This window comes from Bombus impatiens, unplaced genomic scaffold (genome assembly GCF_000188095.3).
Source record: "Bombus impatiens unplaced genomic scaffold, BIMP_2.2 scf_0154, whole genome shotgun sequence".
Lineage (NCBI taxonomy): Eukaryota > Metazoa > Arthropoda > Insecta > Hymenoptera > Apidae > Bombus > Bombus impatiens.
The window spans coordinates 270,444-276,467 of NT_176573.1; the positions used below are offsets into that span (position 1 = coordinate 270,444).

The following is a 6,024-nucleotide window of genomic DNA, read 5'->3' on the forward strand; positions in this document are numbered from 1 at the left end:
TTTTTATAATAGTTTTATTATCATTTAACGATACGCTGAATACGCTGTTGTAAATGATCCGCAAAATTATAATCTTTCGATGTTAACATATGCTAGATTGCTGACGTAATATTATGCTTTTTTATAGATCAATTATCAATGACCCTAAGCAAAGAAGAAGTTTTTATGCTTGTTTAACTTAAAGCGATATAAGTTATAATGCATATTTGAAAGCAAACTTATCAAATTTTTGCCCTTGCCCTAATTGCAGAAACTATCGGTCTTCTACTTTAGGATTTCTGTAAAGTTATCGGCCACGAACGTGTTAGAAGAATAATCTCCTCGCGGAGGTTAAAACTGCGTTAATACACACACCAAGAAAAAAAAAGAGAAACGTGTTAAGTATTCGGTATTAATGCTATTTTCATCTACAATGCGTTGTTTTTGAATTCAAAATAATATATAGAGTAATAAACATTCCCTCGAAGAATTGAAAATTCCCCCTTATAAAATAATAAACAAATATATCCAGCGAATGAGTTATCACTACCATTTTACATTTTTTATTACGTATTATTTTAAGTCTGTTTATTATGTATTTTAAACAAGTATCCAATGAAGAGCATACGCTGAAGAATTTTTTGAAAGTTCTCGGATTAAAGAGTATATATAAAATCGATATTTAAAGACGTATTGAGAATAGCCTAAACCCCGATTTAAAAAAACACAATGGCTCTGGTAAATGAATCATTATGATAACTAGACCGCGGATTTTTCTCCATTTATGGGAAATTGAAAAGTGCAAAAATGCAAGAGATGCACATAGCATGTAAATGTGTAGCGCGGATAAGCAAAGCTTATCATCTATTATAACGTTTAACAAGGAAAACAAATTTCCACTTAGGTTCCATTGCTTTATTTGCATAAATATCCGCAGTCTGATAGTAACTACACGTATGTAGAATATAGAATAAAAGTTAGAGTTAAGTATAAAAATGAAGAAATAATGATTATAGTCAGTATATAGTGTATGTATAGTATAATACCATTAAAAGGGAAAATGTGTTCCAATCCATCGCCTGCATCTTTTGCTTCTTTTGTTCCTTTATTATTAAAATTTTAATATCTAATTACTATCCGTAGATATGGTTATGACAAATGCGAAGCATTAAGAAGAATAGAAAGACGAAAACAGAATATGACCGAGGGAATGAAAAGCGAAAGAAAAAGGGGAAACTTAAATGGTACCCTTTAATGGACATAAGGCGTTCATGGTTTGTATAAATCAAAGAACTGTGTAATCAATAAATAGTGAATACTAAATCCGTATAACGTGTATAACGTGTCATTTGCTTGTGGTGGCAATGTCTCCTTGTTAGCTTTATTGTAAATTATGTACATTACCACCAAATGACACCTCGTTGTACGTAAAACAAGAAGCATACTATGTATAATGGTGAGGCGAAGTATTGTTAACAATATAGTTATACAAGATTTTTATTAATTTCGTTACTAACCGATGAATGTAACGAAGTTCTCATTATTCAAATAACTATGATCGCGACTGTAGTAATATTACTCCTAGGTAAATATTATCCTGAGATACCTGTGAAGTAGAAGAGCGAAAACTGTATTTCTTGTTACCAAAACGATCACCTTTGTGATTCATATTAACAAAATCGTAAGTTGTGTAGATTTACCCGATTAGCTCACGAACAGTTTAACAATCGGTTATTTTACACCGTAACGTTACATTTACGTCTAACGTTAGTTATCTTGTTTTAGAATAATATATGGTTTCTTAAAAAGGCAGTTAGGAGAATGAACAGAAAGGAAAGGGTCGTTCAATATAATTGTAATGTTTAATGTGACAGAATGTATCGATATGTGTTACTTCCGTAGCTAGAACAACAAACGGCGGCAGATATAGAAACTTTGTAATAAACATTCGACAATTATTTTTAGTTTACGTCTACAAAGCGGTCGAGTATGTGTTCCTCTGTGAAAATAAAGAGAAATAAGCGGGAACGCTTTTAAAAGATTCGATTTCTTACAAAAAGGAGAAGTAATCTCTCTCTTGAGTTACAAATATCACATACATATACGTAACTCTAATCGTAGTTTTAATTTTCCACACTGTTACCTGTGTATGTGAGAGACGCACACGGGTTTATGTCAACAAATGCAATCATATCATAATTCATACCGAGTAAAAAAAATTGAAATTATCAATTGTTCGCTTTAATCCATAGCGTTATCTAAACATTCACTCGATATAAATTTCTAAAGCATAACAGCTATTGCAAGTTATAGTAATATACAGATAAGAAAATAAAAAGAAGCGTAAATAGTGTTTACATACATACATACGTACATATTTCGGACAACTCAAGAACAGGTATATTGACACGTTTACTTCTTTATAACTACACGTGAGTAAGATAATTGTACGTCAAACGTTTACTTTTCGTGTCACGAATTAAAATTAAGAGAATTTTCATAACGTACCAAAGTTACGAAATCTTCGAAATAAATTTGAAAGTATGAATTGCACATGATGAATCGACGAATTGCAAATGTCCAGGTGTAAAATTCACGTTGTTTAAAAGGAAGCAATATTACCAGCCGAAAGATTAATTATTCGAACGCAAATTAGCAGAGGCTGTAAATGATATTATCGGCGAATTTGTCGATATATCGATAATATTCACACACTCGTGAGCGTGTACGTTTATGTGCGTATACATGAGTATGTGTATGCATGCGTTCGTGTGTTCATGTTGAGAGCGTGAAAATTGCCTCGAGCGTACAAACGCACATTCCAGGTTAACGAAACCCTTCACTTTTATAAGAACGATGCGTTCCAACTAAATTGAAAATTACGATAATCGCGATTATTCGCATCGATTACGATTTTCTAATTCCACTTTTGTTTCATTCTAGTTACGATATCACATACTATTCGTACACTGTACAAGGACTGTGCGAATAATAATCGACTCGCCTCATAAGGTTATCCTATTAGACATAAATCGCGAGAAATGCAAGAGGCGTATGATAGTTGAAAGTAAATACAGAATAAAAACATCGTTGTATCGCACAAAGTATCGATAAGTATCGAGCACATAAAGCATTTTATTATATGATTGGGGTGTAAAATTCACTTGAAGATATGTCAAAAGATATATGCATTTTATACGACAATAAGATTTAAAATTTAAGGCATGTTCTTGTTACTAGTAACACACAAGCAGCTCGCAATTTCTAATTACTCGAACGATTTCTGTTTCATACATATGATTTCGATTCTGATCATTCAAAAATCTGAATACTACTAAAGTGCGCATTTCATAGCTGTCCCTGTACGTGGCAATCTCGTACTTTGAACTGTACACCTGCTGTTACAAACGAATACAATCGAAATGCGATTTAGTTTACGATACATAGATTTTATGCATTTCAATTATTTTGATGATTTAATTAATTGACTAACGATTAATTGATTTCACGAATTCTATTGCATGTTATTTATTATGAAAAGACGAAGAGATCACGGTATAAAATATGCAATGTTAGTACTATTATTAGTAATATTCAATGGAACTGCCACGTACAGGAATTGATGGTCAAATTACAATTGTACGTCAGCAGCACATTAACGTGTTGCAACGTTATTTGCAAGAGCCTGTCCAGCTTATGATCATATATATAAATAAAACAAGTAATGGAAAGAATGGTTGTATTGTAAGTCAACTTAAACAATGATTGATTTCTTTGGAAAATTTCAGTTCTCGCGATAGGCATTATTGCGTTATATAGTTGATAACCGATAAATATCACTGTTTATGTCTAAGATATTTATCGTACACGTAACCATTAATGAACTTGTATGTTTGCTTGCCTGTTCGAATGACACGCATAAAGCATTATAACCAAGACGTTTTTATTGCAGCCTTAACGTGTGTAATATACACAGAGCGGGCAAATTTGTTTTCTATTTTCCTTTGGCGAATTCTAATTTACGTGAAATCCAAACTTCATAAAATGTATGTAATCCTAAAAAAAGAGAGTTTTATTATTTTGGAGATTACCATGTTCCGCATATCTACGTAAATATCTCGTCATTTTGACAAATTCTATTCGACCGTATTACATGAGATTTTATATTCAATTTCGTGTTTTATCAATTTTCTAAACTTCTCGTTTCCATCAAATATTCGCATCTTCGAAAATCTTCTCTTTCATATGTGATTGAAGTATGCCGATTTTTTAATCATTGGACGTTTCGTGTGTTAAGACCTAATATATATTACACTAATTTGTCGAAGGAAAATAGCTTTGAGGATAATAACGCCAATGCAAGGCAGCTTTACCAATCGATCGATTTCGATGATAAAGATGCGCGAAGTTGCGAAGAATGGAAAGCAGGAGAAGCTAATACTAGGGATCGTCCAGATCGAATTTGTCTCGAGAAACAGAAATAGCCTGTCACATACGTTTGTGTGTACAAGTGAAATGGACGTAGTCTAATAGTAAAACGGTGTTAACTGAAAATAGCTGGTAACTTGTTATCGCTTAAGAGATTTAGAATAACTTTAAAGTTAAAGGATCGAATTGGTTGAGTCGATGAAAAGATACGAGCAAAAAATAAATGATCGTTCCGAAATTGTTGTATAACGTATTAAGATTTTCATTTATTCAATTATATTAGTAAAAAGTACTCATCGAATCATTAAAACATGGAACGTTTCAATAACAATAGGAACAACATATTTCGAAAGTACGAGCTTTATGAATTGCAATTTCCGCAATTGCAACACGAACTAAGTGTTATTATTTATTTTACTAATATTTTAATAATATAATTTTGTGCGGGACTGTGTCATGGCAAGATGTCAAAATTATGTGTACACTATTGCGGATAATTTTCATCGGTTCCACCTTGGAGAATGTAGTATGGATGTATAATAGATAATATTCAGAGGATAATAATAAGGACAAAATGATCGCGATAATAAAATTTAGCTAAGCGTAATGTGACGTAAATAATGTCTGCAGAAAATTTATAATCGTCTTTTTTTTTTCTTTTTACTAAAGAGGAGCGTTTTCCGGAAACGTCGCGCGTTTCCTCTTCGACGCAGTTACACAAATGCAATCAATAGAATAAGAAATAGGGTGAAAGAAAGGAAGACAAAGAGTATTATGCTTTCGATGTCGTCGTTGTAACTTAATGTAAGGCTAGTTAAAGAAAGAAAGAAAACTACTTTAAAGTAAATCGATGTTAGAAAAATGCTAATTCACTAAGATTGCGTTCGCCGATTGAACATTATAGCTGCGATACTCTCGAGGCCGATCTCGAACTTAGACGATTCATCGTCATAACACTGTTTTTCTCTTTTTCGTTTGTTGCATCAGATATAAAGACATTAATATGCAGTTTGACACTATGTAACCATCGTAAATCGTGGCAGAGAGAAGGTATATGATTATGCTAAACGGAAAGATATCCGTAATTTTCCCACCCGATCCTTGAAAAAGTCTGTGTATAAACGAGAAAACGTATTTGTAAAAATATATTGTATGTCCGGGAATATAATGATACTTGCGAGTAACAAGAAGAATAATGCTCTTTTGATGCTAGTTTCTACCTAATTTCCAACCACGTCAAATATCCCACGTTCTTTTTTCCATATAATAGTATCGGAATATTCCACGAGTAATAATGGAAGGAAAATATCCGATAAATAAGGATTCATTAATTTATGATTTATTAAAAAGTTACAAGCAGAATTATAAAATAACACTGGATTAGTTTTTCGTCCTATAGAGTATTTTCGTGTATTGCCCGTTACTAAATTTTATTATTAAATAGGATTCACATCTGTAACAAATTGAATCCATCACGATACGAATTTCCTTTAATTTCAGCGAATGCATTACGAATATTTTATCTTAATTCTTGTTGGATGCGCGTTTGCTCCACGAATTAAAATCCGATAACGTGGTATCTGATAATCTAGGCATCGAAAAGTCTGATGACCTTAA

The 6,024-nt window shown here is 32.3% G+C and overlaps 1 protein-coding gene across 5 annotated transcripts in view; it reads left to right on the forward strand.

Moving 5' to 3' along the window:
- Window positions 1-5,596, forward strand: part of LOC100748359 (probable G-protein coupled receptor CG31760) — a 69,658-nt gene extending 64,062 nt beyond the window's left edge. For 3 of the 5 annotated variants that reach the window (XM_012382486.3, XM_012382489.3, XM_024365861.2), the window contains exon 18: window positions 128-5,596. The gene's annotated coding sequence lies outside the window, so the exon portion shown is untranslated. The remainder of the gene's footprint in view (window positions 1-127) is intronic. The other 2 variants (XM_012382488.3, XM_012382487.3) reach the window with 2 other exon arrangements.
- The last annotated feature ends 428 nt before the right edge of the window (window positions 5,597-6,024 follow it).